Source organism: Psammomys obesus, unplaced genomic scaffold (assembly GCF_907164565.1).
Source record: "Psammomys obesus unplaced genomic scaffold, mPsaObe1.curated_primary_1811, whole genome shotgun sequence".
Taxonomy (NCBI): domain Eukaryota; kingdom Metazoa; phylum Chordata; class Mammalia; order Rodentia; family Muridae; genus Psammomys; species Psammomys obesus.
The window spans coordinates 32,399,865-32,419,236 of record NW_026585895.1 but is presented as its reverse complement, the minus strand read 5'-3'; the positions used below and the strand labels follow the sequence as shown (position 1 = coordinate 32,419,236).

The window sequence follows — 19,372 nt, the reverse complement described above, 5'->3', positions numbered from 1 at the left end:
GTTTTCATTAAAAAAAAAAAAAAATCCAACTGCATTTTTAAATATCAGAGGGAGTGACCAGAGGAGTTTTGGAGAACGTTATTACATTTATTTGTTGACACTTGGGGACTCAATATTTCTTTAATTGGACTCTGTATGCTTTATACTGCTGTAAGTGTATAGGCTATCTATGTAAGCCATGTAAGAATCGTTTTCTTATAGGATGGTTTATCTTTTGACGTATGGACCATGGGTACTTTTTATGCCAAGGAAGCAAAATTGAAATAAGAATAAACAAAAGTAGAAAAAAAAAAGAAATTAGAAATGAGATGTATTTTCTTCATGAATCCAATATTATTGATAGTAATCACATGAAGACATTAGTCATAATTTGCACTGATTTCTATGTGAAGTACGTGATCTAACCTTAGCATTATCATCACTGGGATTCTGGTAGCTTATATGGGACACATCTTGCATTTTTGTGGTATTTGCTTCAATATATGTTAATAGATGGTAATTATATGCTTTTCACTTGGATAGTTCTTATCCCCAAATGATTTAATATTCACATGCCTAATAGGTTGCCCGTGGCCATTGATCATCTGGATCAGAGTTCAATTTGAGTTGCTGCTGGTTAGATTAGAAATTGTAATCATAGTGGAAGATAAATGGCAAGGTCTCTGCAGATTAGTTCTGTGTTCAGATTAGATGTGCTTTCAGGCATGTAGAGGGAGGAGAGACGTGTGGTGGTGTCACTGTGGGGGTTGTCTGAGGACACGCCCAGAGGTCTTCCAGAACACCTTTGCCACTGTATCAGTGAGACCAGATTTATAGGATATGACATTTATTACAACGGAGATGGTGACAAACATCTATAAATTGTTAGTGAATTATAGTTCTAAGGATTAAAGACAAAGAGGGGGGGACAGAGTTTGTAAATACAAATTCTGTTGTGATAAATGCTATGCTATTAAAATAGGATATTTAATATATAGATATTTTGTCTGGTTTGGTTTGGATTAGAAGTCATATAAAGGAAAATTAAGTTAGGTAGAACAGACCTCTAATGAGTCAATATTAAAAGTACTTTATCTTTGCTTTAAAAGTTTAAATTTTTTTTTCTTGAGATGGTCTTATATAGCTTCAAATTCTAAGTAGGTACGGCTGGCCCTGAATTCCTAATCCTCCTGCATTCTTCTCTCAAGTGCTGGGGTTAAAGGAATGTGCCATCATATTTAACTTAAAATCAAATTATAAAATCAATACTTGCTTTATACATAATTTGGAAAATTGAGACAACTTTATTCAAGGAAACAAAATAGACTCACTATCTAGCAGGCTCCATGTGTGGCTTCCAACATCTTGAGAAGCTTTTATTCTAGCTCTTTCTTTTGTTTTTGTTTTTCTTTTTTAATAAAATGCTTCAAATTAACAGGATTATAGTCATCTTTCAGTATTCGTGGACTGTGCTGGTTCTGGGGTCTCCTCTGGATGTCAAAGTAGCGAATGCTCAAGTCCACTCTGTACAGTGGGATAGTATTTGCATATAACCATGCCTATCGTCTCTCGCTGTGAGAGACAGTGAGTCTCTGTAGTCCACTTGACTGGGTTTAGAATCTCTGAGGAGATTCACATCTGCTGTGAATATCTCTGAGGATATTTCTAGGCTGATGTACTTGAGGTGGAAAGATCTTAGTGTGGGCTGGGATCCTGAGTTGAAAAAAATAAAGTGAGTCGAGTACCAGCTTTGATCAGTCTTTACCTCCTGACTGTAGACATCTGACCAGCTGCCTCAGGCTCCTGCCACCACAGCTAGACTGCTCTACATTTTGCTTCCAATATTTTTATTCATAAATAAATATCCACATACAGTAGATATTGAATTCCCCACCATCCATAATGAACTATCACTATGGAATTTTATTTGGTGATTTTTTCTATTATCTATAACTAACAAGGTTATTTTACATATTTAAATGTATATGGATATCATCATTATCAGAAGGGAATTACTTCTATGCAAATTTAATTATTCTAAATATCTGGTATTTTTCTAGGCTGGTAGTCATATTTTATGTTATGGCTTAAGAACAGTTTAGTAATGGTATTTTTTCCCCCTTGTGAGGCTGTCTTTGCATATTTAATTCAATTCTCTTTCTTCTCTTACTCTACTGCAGATCAGTATGGAAAAGGATGGTTATAGAGAAAAGTAATGACAGCTCCATTTCCTGATTAGAGAAAATTTCTTTTTTAAAGCGAGCATTAATTAAAATGGCTGTGGCAGCTCTGCACGGATCACTCTTTATCAGATTAGAAAGTTTTCTCTTTTCCAAGTTTGTGAAGAGATTTGTTAAACTTTATTGGATGCTTTTCTGTGTACTTGAGAGGATTATGCAGCTTTAAAAAAATAATCTGCTTATGTGGAAAATCACATTAGAAAAACTTCTAAGGCTTAATAATCATATATTCCTGCGACAACATGTATTCAGTCATGATACATACATCACCTTTGATCACGCTGTTGAAATTATTTTCTACTGTTACAGAGGTTTTGTGTCTACATTCAAAATAGATTTGTCTAAGCTTTTTCCCTGTTATATTATGTTCTGCCCTTTTGGTATTAGGGCTATTATGTTTAAGGGATGAGTTGGGAACTTCTTTTTATTCTGATTATGTGAGGTGTTTTGAATAAAATTAAAAGGGTTCCAACATTGCTTCTTCTCTCTTGTTTGATGTTCCTAGTGCCAAATCCTCACATTTGAGTACATATTCTGGAGTAAAATAGAAACCAGAGGAGTAAAAGGGGAACTGGAGTAGAGGACAAACAATAAATAAGGGAATCGCAGGGTACAAGTGATTTCAGTGATTTGAAGGGCAGTGGGAAACTAGGGTTAATCTTTAACTGAAGCAAATTAGAGTGGAAAGAAGATAAATATGGGTGGGAGGAAGCTAAACTAATAGGATATTTTGAAAACTCATAAGGAATCATATCACCTATTCATCTAAAATTATACATATATGTATATGTATAGATACACATATATGTCTGTGTATACATACGCTTATACAGTTTAAAAGTCATTTTCTTAGCTGGTTCGACAATGCCCTCCCCCATTAGAGCCATAGACCATCCAACAAAAACTGTAGCACCAGGCATGAGAAGCCCCCTTTTAACATGTTTGTCAAGGTTGTTCGAGAGACTCCCAAATCATTATAGGCTCTTGGTGTTGATATTGCTCTTGGTTGCTTCCAGAAGATGAAGTTGAACCCCTATGCACAAAGGATCTGAGGTGGATCGGAACCGAAAGCCTCCTCACACAGACTAGCTTTCATGGTCCTAAAAGGTGGGGATACCAAAGGAGGGAAGCAACCAATAGCACTGCCTAGCTATGATGCTTATAAACTCCAACAATGACCAGCATGACAAGATAACCCTAAGGAAGCAGTAACAGCATACGTAATTTGGCAGGGACCAATAGCTCTTGAATTGGACTTAAGGTGCACTCAACATGAGGGGAATCATACCTGGTACTGAAACCTTAGCCAATTACTGGGGACTAGTGAAGTTATGGATCTTGGAGGAAACCATACTGTTGTCATTTTCATAAACCAGTATAATTCCTAACTACATTCTAAGTATTTATCCATACCCACAGATAAATGTAAGGCTCACCCCTCATTAAATAAACATCTTTTTGCTTTCTGCCGCAGCAGCCATCTTGCAGTAACTCTCCAAGATGACAGACACAAAGGGAAAGAGGACAGGCACATGCTGTATGTTCTCTAGGCCTTTTAGAAAACCTGAAGTTGTTCCTTTGCCTACATTCATATGAATCTAGAAAAAGGATGATATTGTAGACATCAAGGGAATGGACAGTGTTCAAAAAGGAACAGCCCATACATATTACCATGGCAAAGCTGGAAGAGCCTATGTCACCCAGCATGCCGTGGCCATCATTGTGGACAAGGAAGTTAAGGGCAAGATCCTTGTCCAGAGAATCAATGTGTGCATTGATCACATCAAGCACGTGAAGGAGAATGACCAAAGGAAGAAGGAGTCCAAAGAGAAAGACACCAGGGTTCAGCTCAAGCGCCAGCCTGCACTCCCTAGAGAAGCACACTTTGTGAGGACCAACGGGAAGGAGCTGGAGTTGTGGGAGGCCATTCCATAGAAGTTCATGGCCTCATATATGAAACAAAACAAAACAAACAAACAAACAAAAAGACCTGGATTTGTAAAATGAATAAATAATTAAACAAACTAACAAACAAACATCTTTTTGAAACAGAAATCGTTATAGAAAACCACAACCGATCAAAATTCAGAGTACAAGTGACTGTATAGTGTCCAGATACAACAGCACAAGTTCTGCATGAAAGGTCAAGGATCACAGTGGTTGAAAAGCTTATAAGAGCTGGAGAAACTGAGTTTTCTGTGAGTCAGTCTCTCCTTGAAATGTCAGAGAAGCTATACCCATGAACTCTCATCAACATGGTTGCCTAAACAATACTGGGACAAGAATGACAATAGATATGGTAACATGTAAGGGAGAAATTCCTCTGGGCCCAACTCTACACAAAGGACTACAGAAAGCTAGGAAGTGCTGAGAATGGGGAGAAATAGTCTTCCCTAGGGGAGAGCCATCCAATTCAACACCAAGCAGTCATCCCTGAAAGCATATACATACAAGAAACATTATAGGGATGGAGAAGGCTGAATTTATATATTTAGAAAAAATATATATCAACAATTAATTAAAGAAAAACAGGCCAAGATTTTGGGAAAGAGTTTGTGGGAAGATGGGTACATGAGAGCCTTTAGAGGAGGAAATGGAAGAAGAAATGATCTAATTCTATTTTAATTAAAATATTTTAAAAATATCTGTTCTTTGAAGTTTTAGTAGAGCTCACCCATGGACAAGGATACAAGTGGAAATTACTGATTGTCTCTGCTATGTAACCACATAAAATAGTACATTTTAAATTTTATTATTGATTTGGTGATAGTTATGATTGCTGAGCACATTTCAAGTTTGTCTCTGTTTTCAATTTTATTGTCCAGTTTCCTTCTAAAGAATCACCATGTCTGTGACTATCTTCCTATATTTATTCTGAATACCAGAGGCTTTCTGCTCTTCTTGCTCTTCTTCTTTTCCTACTTATCTTGCCAAATTGTCCATTTTATCATTTTGAGATATGGTACTTCATTGAGAAATGTGTGCAATGCATGATGGAAAAATCCTTATGATGGGAGTTTAGGTTTGATATTTTTCTCCCAAAGAGTCATAGCTCTTTGACCCATTCACATTCCTTGGGCGATTTCTAAATTTCTCATGCCCAGAAATTTAGATAGCCTTGGTCCTATGAACACCTTCAGTCCTGGAGCAGACTGCACTTTAAGAAGGAACAAGAGCAATAACTTTGGTCTGTCATTTAATTCTTCAGTATGATCTTTCCCACCGAGAAATGGCGTTTATTATTTTGAGGCCTTGACCCTCTGTAGCTTTAAGGGCTGCTTTGGAAAATGGATTGAGTTTGGCAAGTGGAAAAGTTCTCTAATCAGTGGTGAATATAGGTCTGGCCTAGTGTTTTACCTATCTTCTTGCCTCTTGGCAATTAGCCACTGTATAAGAAATGAGATTACTTTGTTATGAAAACAGCCTGAACAAAGGGAGTAAGTCCAGAAAGCTGGGGAGTATCAGGCTGTGAAAGGGAATAGCATCCTAGAGAGCCCAGTTTAGCTTTCAGGTGGCCCAGCCTTGGCTCCATCTGATGGTAACAAATGAAACTCCACAAATGAACCACTGACTGGAGCACACTCAATCTACACGAACATGAGAGGCAATGAATTTTATTCTTTTAAGGATCAAAAGTTGAGGGGAATTTGTTTGCTGCTACAGTAACTTAATACAAATAGATTATAAAGTTCTTTCCCAACATCCACCCCTAGCCTTTCCCAAAGAAATGTCTTCTTTTTAAAAGGATAATTATTCGTGAGACAGAGGACACAGATCCTTAAGAGGCTGTTGTATTTCTGCTTGAAGATAACATCTAAATGACCTTTGATGTCATTGAGTATTCTGCTTAGTGTGGGTCTGTGTGACACTGGTGCTAAATAAGGAGGGCTAACCCAAGACTGCTTAACAACAGACTGCAGAGTCCAAAATTACTTTGCAGCTAGTTCCTGAAATTTTTTGTCAGGTCAGTGTGTATGTTTTAATACATTCATTAATAGATGTAATTCTATTATATAATGCTAGAAAATACATAAGCATGTAAAGAATGTAATAAAAGGGTAAATATGAACAAAGTATATTATATGTATATATATATAGAAGTGTTATAAAAAAACCATTCAATTTATATAATTGGCATATACTAATAAAAGCAATTTAGCAGGAAAAATGTAATAACAACAAATGTCAAAGAAAGGAGGAGAGTTGTAGCTGAACAGAATGATGGAAATTTATTTGTAAGAAATAGTAAACATTGATAAGATAGGTCAAGCATCAGATTAAAAACAAAAGCCAGTGGTTATGCACTGTTTACTAGGCACAAGGCTCTTTAATAAGTGGTATGCAAACATTACCTCATTTAACCTTCATACAACATTTTATGATATTGTTAATTATCTGTAGTTTATATATATATATATATATATATATATATATATATATAAACACCACTATGGATATATATATATATATATATATGGAAGCTGGGTCATAAAGACTTAAGCTGGATGCAAAGAGGTTAAAGTCACACAGCTAGAGTTCAGATAGTATTAATGGTCCTGTTATGAGATGCCAAATAAGACAACAGCTCTTTCGGACCTGCTTCTGTATTCTAGAGAACACTGTGGTAGACTACTTTTGAAAACAATGTTCCTCTGTCTCACTCTTTCTTTCCTGAAAATTTACAGTCAATATCTCAGACATAGCACACAGACACCACACACACACACACACACACACACACACACACAATTTGTGTGATGGAGAGTCATTCTGTAATGAAAAGTGGGACAAAGCAATGATGATGTCAAGGAACCCGAGTTAATAGCTACACCTTTGTCGCAGTGGTGAACAAAGGGAGGAGTTATAGATATAAAGACGGCAGCTTTTGGTTTTCCACCCTTGATGTTAGAACAGCAATGAAAATTATTCTTCATCTCTAATCCTTTCGTTGATATTTTAAATATTTCTCTAGTTTAAGGAAGGTATTAATCCCAGGGAAAATATGGATGACAAAACATTCCTGGCTATACAGCTCTCATTATGAGTTTGTATATGTGTGTGTGTGTGTGTGTGTGTGTGTGTGTGTGTTTTATTTTCTTGCTAGTTTAGTAGAATGTGATGGAAGGCAAAGGAACCCACCAAACCAAACTAAGGAAACCACCAACCCAACTTGTAGAGTGAATTTCTGCTTGTTTCTCTGTGGATCATTTAGAGTATTAATTTGTGAGTCTGGATGATTACTGCTTTTCTTTTTTTTTGGGGGGGGGACATAGCTATTGATTTCGAAATCAGTTAATTAGTTAACTGTTTCTATACATCTTCTTTTCTTGTCTTGAGTAATGCCTTCTTTGCTATCATTTCATGGGTAAGATCTGTCCTGTCCTGTATGATATGTTAAAGACCTCTCTGCACACAGCTGCTTTGACAAGCTGGGGATCAAACTGACAGCTCCCTGGAAAGGTGTACCTCATCACAAGCCTGAAGAGACACAGAATGACAGTTCACAGGCTCAAGTGCAAGGATGGCCTCTCAATCTTCAGTGGGCTAGGAGCCTGGCTAATGCTGGGCGCGGATGCCAGACAACAAAGAGCCTGGAGGAACAAACACAGGCCCAGCAAGGTAATGAGGATTGACAGAGTGTTTGCCAACCCCACAGTCTTCTTTGCAACAGAAAGCCATGTTTAATACATCTTGTGAGAGTATGAGCACACACACTCAGCTATTTGCTGGCTGAAATGGTTAAACGGTCCTCATAAGTGCTGGCTTTTATTTTTGTCACGGGTTTCTCAAACCGTTCTGAGTTTAGGCCGGTGCCTAGAAGGGTAGAGCAGCAATCCTCTTATTTGTTTCTTTCATGTTACTGCTCATCATAAAAACACACAAACATACAGAAACCTCAGAAGTCTAGACTAGGTGAGAGGCAAAGAGGTGGGAATTCTGTAAGCATCTTGAGGTCCTTCACAATCTGTGAGTTCAGAGGCTCTTCTTGCTGGGCCTGCTGTGAAATGGGAAGGCCAATCTGCAAACTTAATCCAGGATCTTCCATCTTAAAGCTATCTGGGGACATTTAAAAAATGAGGGATGAGGGAGGGAGGACAGTCTAGTAAGATTATACTTCTTACTGTGGAGTAGGAGGCAGGCTGCAAGAATGATCTTTGTCTAAATCCCAATCCCAAAAGGTAGTTTAGAATACAACTATGCATTTTCAGAAGTGCATATTTCCTGATGTATTGGTGTACCTTTGAAACAAATTAAGTGTTTTATGTGTGGCATGGAGAAGGGTGTGGTCTAGGATGCTGAGCTTATGAAGAAGAGAGCCAAGAAAGAGAAGGTGGCCAGTGGTGGTATAGTGTTTGGTGTTGGTGTGTGATGTGTAGCAGTTTGGAGAGACCAGAGGCAGTGTGGTGGTTTGGAGCAGACATAAGGAGAGAAATGCTTCAGGGTGCAGCAGTGTGCTGGAGCCTGCTAGATGCATCTGCAGTTGATGGAGGTTGGTATACAGCCCTAAAAGAACCCCTTGACCCTAAATAGCTGGAAGAAGTAATGGGGTCTGGGCCCCCTGTCCCTACTAACCTTTTCTCTCTGCTGCTTAAAGTTGGGGTGGTGATGAAAAGGAGATAGAGCCCTAAATACATCAAATAAACTAGAATTTTTAAGAAGAGCACTACAGGCGGCATTCCACTACATATGATGTGTCATGTATCTTCCATGGCTACGAATATTGACTCATGGAGGGCTACAATCTATAGGAGAGGAAACCATGGTTTCCTTGTTTTGATGATTAAAAACAAACATGTCTGCTGCAAACATGGCAGCTGGGCTTCAGGAATGGTGGTAGGGTGGTGGGATGAGGGATGGGGGTTATAGGATCCACCTGACCTATGCAGGAAGTTCCTCAACAGAAACTCTTCATAGTACTTAATTATTCAGGCACTTCATTTACTCCTGGCCTTCACGCCACATTTGTTTACTTTAGTAGTCAGGGCTTGTGGCCATGCAGGGAGGCTGACCCCTTCACTGTCCAAGCATCAAATCTTTGTAACTCTAATCCTATTATGATCATGCCTCCCCACTGACAGCATATGATTTTGGATTGGGATATGGTTTAGAATTACGTATGACCAGGGCAGATCTATTAAATTAATTTGGAAAAAAAAAAGATTTTGATTCTCAGTCTAGACTCAGAGGAAAGTTCAGTTGCTTATCTTTCTGTGTTTCAACTGATGGAAGTCATGCCAGAATTCTTTTGTGACCATGAGAATAACTAGATAAGATGTTGACATGTCATGTTGAAGGTGGCAAAGTAGAAAAGCAAAAAGAAGTGGACACCCTGAGGATGTTACTGAAGAGGCAAACAAAAACTTATAGCATCTTGTTAGATGGATAATGCATTTCCTGGTTTTTGAACTGACTTTTCCTCCTCTTTTAGACGTAAATTTAATCAGTATACCGAGGGGAAATTACTTAGTCTATTCTAAGAAGCAAATAAAAACATACATTTCTAGTCACAGCTCTGTTTTCTCAGAACTAGCCCATCTATTTGACCCTGGTTTAGGGATAGTCACTCAATCATTAGGTCATTCAATAAATAATTATTGAACTTTTACTATAGCCAGGGACCCTAGATGAGCTTTGAATCAAATCAATACTGTTTCTACTCTGATGAAATATATATTTGAGCTAATATTGAGCTCATGTGGTTAGAGGGGGAAACGCTGTGGAATGATAGTATCTTTGAAGGACCTACACTTGGCTAAGGGAGAACACCATCATTGGTGGTCCATGGGATGGATCTCCTAAAATAAATCCCCCCCTTCTCCCTACAGAGGAAACTGCGGCAACAGCTCAGGAGTGTTTGTTCTCTTACCATTTTAGAACTTTAGCATGTTTTATATCACATTTCTTTCCCTTCCCTCCCACTTTATTTTTGCTCTTTTGGATTAGTTCATTGATAGTTAAAAATTAGAATGAATTAACATAAATATATGAACCTAATTTCCAAGAGACACTGTTAAGTACAGGAATATTTACCTCTAATTAGTCCTAATTAGGATTGGGAAGGACCTTGAGTCAGATTTTTTTTTATAATTAAATGTTATTTTATAATATATTTTTTATTTATTATAATTTATTCCCTTTGTATCCCAGCTGTAGCCCCACACTTGTTCCCTCCCAATCCTGCCCTCCCTCCCTCCCTCATCTCCTCCCATACCTCTTCCCCAGCTGGTATCTTTTATCACTCCTGTGTTTCTCTCTTAAATTTTCTCAGCTTCTTCCACTCAGCAAGTCTTTACTTTACCAGTCTCATAGGTGTGTGGGTAAGCCAGACAGGATGTGCAGGTATCTCGACTTCACCCTCAAAGGCCTTTATTGTAACCTAAGAGATTAGGTTTTGAAGTTTGTCTCTTTTATTTATTATTTATAAGTCAAGACTCGGGTTACATCCCCAGGTGTTGCCTACAGAATCGTCAACAATTATAGGACCCACTATATCAGTGTTTGTGAACATAAAGTAAGAATGCAGGTAGAAATAAGTTAGTGGACTCCCTGTGCTCTGCCCAAAGTTTGGCTGTGAGTCTCATCATCTGCTTCCATTCCCTGTTGGGTGGAGCCTATCAGAGGACCCTCTATAGTAGGCTCTCATTATGGAAGAAGGGGGAGATAGAAGAACACCAGGGGACAGGAGCCCTGTAAGGAGACCAACAAGGCTAAACAAAACAAAACAAACAACAACAACAACAAACTAACCTGAGCCCAGGGGTTCCTGCAGAGACTGACACACCAACCAAGGACTATGCATGGAGAGGACTTAGACCACCTGCTCAGATGTAGCCAATAGACAGCTCAGTCTCCATGTGGATCTCCTAGTAAGGGGAACAGAGGCTGCCTCTGTCATGAACTCGATTGCCTGCTCTTTGATCACTTGCTCCTGGGCATGCAACCTTGCCAGGCCACAGAGAAAGAGGATCCAGGTAGTCCTGATGAGACTTGATAACTTATGGGCACATGGCAGAGGAGAGCTCCCCTTTTCAGTGGACTAGGGGAAGGAAATAGGGGGAAATAGGAGGGAGGGTGGGACTGGGAGGAGTTGAAGGAGGGGGCTTCAATCAAATTGTAAAAAAAAAAAACTATTAAAAAAATTAATGCAGAACAAAAGAAAGGCGGTCACAGGGTGGCTTTTTAGTAAAATGGTAAGCACACTAAACACGTGTTACAAGTGTAACTGCCCCACAGGAGTTTGAGGAACAGCACTGCATGGATTCAGTGGAACATGCCTCTGGGATAAGTGAGAGGCACTTCCAGTTGCAGGTTCCCCTGAATCGGGTTTAAACTTCGGCTGGCTGTTCAGCTTTGGTTAACTTTGGTTAACTCTCTGTTGGAGCCTCGCTCTAGCTTGTCAAGGTGCAGACTCCAACTTGATGTTTCAGGTTGCCTTCCTTTCTGTCTGATGGCACCAGGGTATGCTATGCCGTAACTATCTGAAAGCTGGTTCTTAGTCACTTCACAGAAGTGGATTATGAATGGCCGGGTAAACACAAGCCACCATCAGAGAAGTAGCACTGATTTTTCTCATTGATTCCTGGACTCATAAATCCACATTCAAATCCTGGAAATTTGGAGCTCTGTGAAATTGAATGGATGTTTTCATCTCAGTGACTTTAACTAACTCAAGTTTACAGACAGACAAGTGGTCCAAACAGTCTACAAAGAATGTATTCAGTGATGACTAATAGGGTCTCATTTATAGTATGAACATAGGAAGTCTAAGAAGTTCTTAGAGGGAATTATCTATATATTTATAATTGTAGGTCTGACATTTCTTGTACAGTCTATTACTGCTGCTGTAGCACTCACTATAAAAGATGTTACCTTACGCTTTTGCCCAATGAGGGTCTCACAGACAAAACCATGGCATTGACAGAGCCAGCTAGCAATTCTAAAAGAGAATCTTCTTACTACTCACTAACATAGCTGCTAGTCTGTTTTCTGTTCTATTTAAGTACTTGATGCTGGGTACCTTATAAATAAGAGAGACTATCTAGCACAGTTTTGGGCATTCAAGGGAACAGTATAGCTGTAATGAGAGCCTCGCAGTGAGCTGTATCCCAATGGTGGAAGTGTATACACAGAGAGACATCTTATGGTAACATTCAAATCCTAAGGCTAGGACCATAGGAAAAGTAAGATTTGTTCTTTAAAACGACTTGACTTTTATGAAGCTAACTGAGGCTCCCAGGAGAATAATTTAATTCTCCTTTGGGCAATACTCCCCTTCTGCCATCCTTTGACATGGCCACACTGGGGATAAGACTTCAAATACTTGAATTCTTAGGGTAAAACATTCAACCCCATAGCCAGGTTGGCAGACTTCAAGCTCTTATAGGTGTAGAGAGAAAAATCACCTTTCTTTGTAGGCTGTCAGCTAAAGGCATAGCTCCTAGCTTCTAGGCACCATTCATAATCCTCAGCTCTTGCATTCCCTGCTCCATCCTCAGAACCAGTAAATGTGGGTTAAGTCCTTCATTTCTTTGAGCTCACTTCTCTAACCCATTAAAAAACAAAAAACAAAAAACAAAACAAACAAAAAAAAAACCTCTCTGCTTTTGAGAACTGACATGAGTAGATTGGACTTATCCAGAGTAACCATGATGATGTCCCTGTCATTAGGGCTGTACCTCGACTTAGCTCTGTGAATTCTTCCACCATAGATAGGTCCTGGATGATAAACGAATGGAGAGCTTTGGAGTAGGGACATCATTTTTCAATGCTTACCTTTTTATTTAAATAAAGCACATTGGTTTTGGGCACTTTTAACCTTTGGTTACCCTTTTCTCCACATTCCAACATTCTGGCAGGTAGGTGCTTCTCTGTAGCAGCTTTTAGAGATGACTGTATATTCCCATGGGTAAACACTTCTCTACTTGATACTCCCTTTCCAACCAGTGGTGCTTTCTACCTACCCAGTCCGTTGCTGCAGACATCAGTCTGTTATATTTCCTTTTTGTTCTCCCTCTTGTATCAGTGTTTTGTTGGTGTTGCCATCAGATTTTCTCTGTTATCATTAGTTTTTGGCTTCTGTAGTACAGTTTTTTTGTTTTTTTTCAAGTGATCATTAGTTTTAGGCTATCTAGAAACATAAATCTGAAGAAAAAGGAGAAATGCAATAATTTGAGAAATTTTTAGCTTTCCAGAAATATATATTTAGTTACTTTACAGTTTCCCTTGATCAGGTTTTTTAATGGCAAATCAACACCTACTCATTGTAATAATTAATATGTATCAAATAAATAATCATATTAACTTCTCAACCACTAGCTCCACAGCTAGTTACAGGTAGTGGAACTGTCTTTGCTGTCTATCTCTCCATTCTGCACCAGCATACAGGAAACTTCTTTATCATAGGCTGACAAGAATCCCTTCAAAATGTGCCTGTGGATCTCCCCAGCTCAAGGGCTTGATGCAGTACACAACACTGACCCTCATATGCCCCTGCCACTGCTGAAATGTCTACAGGTGTGCCTGCAGATTCACATGCTTCCACAAGCAGACGGAAGACTTCAGCAGATACGTCAAGTGGATGAGGTGGTTGACATATGAGAACCACTGTGGATACAGTATTAGAGGCCAGATGCTCTTGGAGTCAGGTGACCATGTGGACGCCCTGCAGGCAGGTGCTTCTCAATTTGAAACAAACCCTGCCAAGTTGAAGAGGAAACACCGAAGAACTGCAAGGTATGGGTCATTAGGGGTCAGTGTCCTGGTGAGTGTGGTCATTATCATTCTACAGTGTCTTTCAACGAAGAAGGAATGACACGGAAGCCAGCTGTTCAGGCTTCAAATCTTTTGACCAAGAGCTTACTATATTACCAAGCTTACCTACTGTTATTTCCAAATGATTGGTTTGGCTAATTTACATACAGTTCAGTGTCTAGGAAATGTGCCTTCATTTTTATGTACTCTCCAAACTGGAGGTGTTGCTGCCCCTGCCTATGTTTTGCATGTTGCCTTTACAGGTTTGTGGATGGACCGGGAGAGAGGACTTGTGGGGCTCCAGGGTGCTGAAATCTAGACCAGGTGTTGTCACAAATGACTGAGATTCCAGGAAGGGGATTTCAGCAGTCACGGTCACCTGATCCCATTTTAGAACAACATTTAAGCCTTGGGTAATTAGATGCTCATCTTGTGCTGTCCAGGAAGAACACTGTTACCTAACACAAATCCTTGATAGCGAGGAGTGCCTTATCTTGATATGGCCCAGCTTTCCTTAAGAGAGCTCCTTTTGTTAGCATTGCAGACTTGTATTTAACACTCTTGTAAAAGAACTTGTGCTGTTGCAGAAACAGCACGAGGCTGTTTATGTTCTTGTTCTTATGTATCACTTGCTAACATAGTATTTTAACCAGAAAGAACTCTTTCACTATTTTTTAATAGAATTATGACCGAAGTTTCTATTTTGCCAGAGGTTAAATACATATAAAATGTCAAGTCTGTCCCTAAAAAGTAAAAGTCTATCTGTTGCCATCCTAACCCTTGATAGGTTAGAATGTCATCTCATGTGGGCGGTTACTATGTCAGTAAGAGGTATAATGAGGGAAGAAGAAGTCGTTGTATGATTCCCAAACCAGTGTGTATTTTGTGCTTAACAAAGGGGACATTCAGACATAGAGATATGCTTACAAGGTAAATATGGCAAAGATGTTCCTATAAACAAGAGAATGTCACAGAATGCCAAAACAACTAGAAGCTGGGCAAGAGGCATGGAACAGACTTTTCATAGTCCTTAGAAGGAACTAACCATCTCAAAGCCTTCGTTCAGAACTTTGTGTCTCCAGAGCTACCAAATAGCAAATTCCTATTATTTAAACCATTTGAACTGTGAGCACCTTGCGAGACCAGCCCTAACAAATGAATACATCTCTGTATAAATAAGGGATCTTCTACAGATTATCTTGTGATACATTTACTTAACCATGGCCTAGAGGAGTCATGGCAGGTGTAGTGAATGGGCATGGTGCTGTGCAGTGGAAGGAATGTAGAATTTCAGCTGGAGCTGCTGGTCCACACGTCTGGAAGGAGTGTGAGAAACTATAAAGTTGCTGGCATAAGCCTGGCTATGGGCTGTGGACCAACAATGGTACCGTTAGCAGGCAGGGACTGGCGTCTGCCCTGCCCAACCTCATTCCTGCAAACCTAGGGCACTGGCATGGGTGGAGCTGATTCAGGGAGAAAATATTTCTCCTTCACTCATGTCCGATACTGTACATCGTCTGTATGTGTGAATAAGTAGGGCCCTACTGAGGTCTTAGAGAATTCAAAGTCAAGCAAATCAGGACAGGTTTGATACTCACAAAATCCTTGTAAATTTTTGCTGATTTCCCATAAAGCTAGCTCCCTGTGAGAGGAAGGTACAGGTCTCTTTAGCTGAGGGTTTCTTGATCTGCAGAGAATAAAATATGGTCTAAACAGTCTAGTAATTTATCTCTATGAATATTTCAAAACTCTCTCTCTCTCTCTCTCTCTCTCTCTCTCTCTCTCTCTCTCTCTGTGTGTGTGTGTGTGCAGGGACTGGTCTATGCTCACAACGGAAAACCCTGGGAATGTAGCTTCCACTAACCATAATTCCCAAGATGGCCAAATAATGAACTTTGGAGAACTGTAAATACTATGCCATTTTCCGAGCACTTTGTATACCTTCCAGGTTTAGTCTTCCAATGTTTAAAATGTCTATGTGGAATTCACAGGCCAGAAATTGTCTACATATCTGTCCCATTCTTGGAGTGATTTCTCCATGAAACAGAGCAAAGATGCAAAACCAAGCAGCTGCTGTTTCCTTTTAAGGTCAGAAGTGTGTGGAGATTGAAATAGGAACGTTTATTTAGGGAGGAAAACAGTATGATGTTTTTCTAGACTGTCAGGTGATCCCCCTCTGCCCCGGCTAATTGGTAGGAATTTGGTCCTACTGAATACCTAAAATATTCTGCTGCTGAGTTGTTGTTGCTAGGGTAACTTTAATTATTTTGATCTATGCTGAATTTCAGACTTGTTTTTCAGATACTTATCTTTTATATTAGCCTAAAATCCAAGTACAATTTTAGATAACCATATTACTTAAAAATGGGGTTACATTAATAAAAAAAATAGGCTTATTATTACTTAGTTTGAAATAGTGGTACAAATATCTATAATAAAATATAGAATAAAATAAAATATGTTATATTGGCACATGAGCAGAATATCCAAAATACGAAATTGTTATGGCATGGTCTGGTGCTTTCTTTTTAATTAATTGCTTGCTCTCTGAGACTCTACCTGTTCTACGAGAAACCCTCATATATACCAAGTGGTGCTGTGTAACTTTGCTTTCCAGATTATCCCTGACTGGCTAAATAGAGTTGTCTGCCTACCTGGGTTAGGCAGAAGCGAGGTAGGTGGAGTCAAGTTTCGTAGACTGAGAGGACAGAGGATCATGGGAAGGAAAGGGGAGGAAGGAGAGAGGTAGAGGAGAAGAAAAGAAGCAGAGTCACCATGGGTGAGTTTAAAGAATCATGTGGCCAGGAGGAGCCTGCTCTGAGGATTGGTGAGAGAAAGAAGCAGCCCAGAGGAAAAACATGGGTAAGTATTCATGGGAATGTGGATGGGAGGTAGCCCAGACAGGAATAACTGAAGCACCATGGGATGTGGGGCTGAGAGGTAAAAGATAGTTTTGGGGGTTAGTTTCTGTCCAGTTCCAGGGTATAGGTATATTAAAAATCTAACAGGTGTCCGTTTCTTTTATTGATATGATATCGGGTTAATAATAATCACCAAAATAATTCTGTATGTGTTAATATTAAATATTTATAGCCAGTTTTCCACTACATGAAATTATAGTTATTAAAGATATGGGACCTAATCAAAATAACGTTCATTTCTTTTCCATTTTTTCAGGATATTGTGTCTGAGACAATTCATCACACCTAGACTATTGACTATTAGAACTTTTAAACCATGTTTCTTGTTTTCCAAAGAGGAAGAGGGTAGGAGTGATTTTATCTAGAGAGCCATCTGATGGGCTAAAGTGATATTGAGTGGAAAAGTGCTTGAGCCAAATTAAGCCTTTTGTGGCTGAATGTTCTGAAAAATCTGAGATTTTGTTGATTCCCCACCCCACCTCCCACCACATACCCCGGATCATCAACTCAAAATGATAGAAAAGAGGTCCATAGTAACTTGTGTAAAACTAGAGTAACATTTCCCTTGTCTCACGAATTATGTAAATCTATAATTTGTCATTTTCGGACACACGCAGCCCCTGCAGATATTCTGCCTTGGACCATTCTAAAGAAATGAGATGCTCATGCAGAATTTCAAGAAGCCACTTTAGCCATTTTGCTTAGTCTTAGAATTTGGTGGAGACACCTGAGCCATGAATTCCACTTAAGAATGATTAGATATTTGATATGGGACATACTCTGATAGAAATGGAAATCCTGTCTATAGCCAATTACAGATATAAAGGCAGGTGTGTGGACTGAATAATGGCATGGAACTCTCAGGCAGAGGAATCTTACTTTCCACTGGAAGAGACTGATGGTTTACAGCTGGCATGAGGAGGCTGTATAACTCTGCATCTGTTTATTTGGAATATTTTTTTCACCCCATCTATAAAGGCTGTAAGAGTTGGGTTTCATCATCGTTAAGAATACTGATATTCTCCGCTTTTCTTATTTAACATTTGAATACATTAACTTTTTTTTTTTTAACATTTGAGAAGTGTAACAGCTTCGTAAACCTTTTTCTTCTTAATTCCAGCATGTTACTTAACATAGGCCGGTGACCCTGACAAACAGTTTAAAGTTAGTTAACATAAGTAAACCAGTAAAGATAGGGCAATTTAGGCCCAGGGTTATCCCTCACGTGGTCCATAATTTTGTACAGTCTTGTTTGCCCCTGAATCAACCAGCGTGTATGAGGAAGTGAGGGAAAATGGAGCAGGCATTTCCTCTCTTCATGCCCTGAGCTAGAAACCATACAGTACCTCTACTTACATTTGGTGTGAGATTCAGTGCCTTGATGTCTAACTCCCGACATATCTGGAGTATGTAACTTTATAGTGAGTCCAGGAAAAGATAACTCTCCTCTCCAGTATGCCACAATTTTCAAATATATATGAAGATAGAAAACAGGTAGGATGTGAAAAACAATATAAAAGCTTGGATTCATTGTTTCTCTAGTTGGTGTGATGAAATACCAAGAAGTACTCTGAAGGTAGTTTATTTTGGTCCAGGAGTTCCGGCATATCCTGGTGAGAAAGGCATCATTACCAGAGATTTGACAGTAGCAGGATTGTACACTCCAGACGAGGAAGAAGAGAGTTTGGGCTGAAACCCAGGAAGGTCCACAACCCATCAGGACCATCAAGGACCCGCTTCCTCCAGCTGGGTTCTACCTCCTAACGGCTTAAATACGCGAGTCTATGGAGGGGGAATAGTTTACATTCAAACCATGACAAGCACGGTTAACATTTACAGTGCGTACAGTACTTAGAGTGACCTTTGTAGCACGTATTCATTCATTTCTTCCACAAACATGGCTGAATGCCCACTGTGTCCTGGGAACCATATGGCTATGCCCTCCCAACTTCTCCATATTTAAACGTTTAGTAGAAACGGAGATTAATATATAATTGCAAACTGTCCAGATGCACTTCTTCTGTGCTAGTTCTGGGTGTCACAGTGCCACATAAGGTTCAGTCATTTCTTTCCTCTGTCTCTCATCTTGCTATGCAGCCCAGGAGGCCTGGCGCTTGTAGTTCTCAGTCTCCATTTCCAGATCAATTTAGATTTGTCTCTGTCTCTCTTTGTCCTGTCTGATAACAACTTCTTAGTTTTGGGATTAATCTGGCATTTCTGTATACTTCAGGCTCAATCATTTTAGGACGTGTAGTATAAGATTTTCACTCCCAACAGACTAACTCTGGTTATGAAAGAGCTGCCTTTTCTCAGAGTTGGATTCCTCCCATCATTGACACCCTTCATAAGTTATGTCATGTGAAAATGTTTAATTCTGTTACCCTTCATAACTTGGGTCTCCTCCACAAAACTGACTCACAGAGTTAACAACGTGGTGATTGGCAAGCCTGTTAGAGATGCCAGCAGAAGAGTTGGGTCTCA

General features: G+C 39.3%; 1 pseudogene; it reads left to right on the top strand.

Annotated features, from left to right (window-relative positions):
* The first annotated feature begins 3,719 nt into the window (after window positions 1–3,719).
* On the top strand, window positions 3,720–18,584 carry LOC129671096 (60S ribosomal protein L21-like; annotated as a pseudogene).
* The last annotated feature ends 788 nt before the right edge of the window (window positions 18,585–19,372 follow it).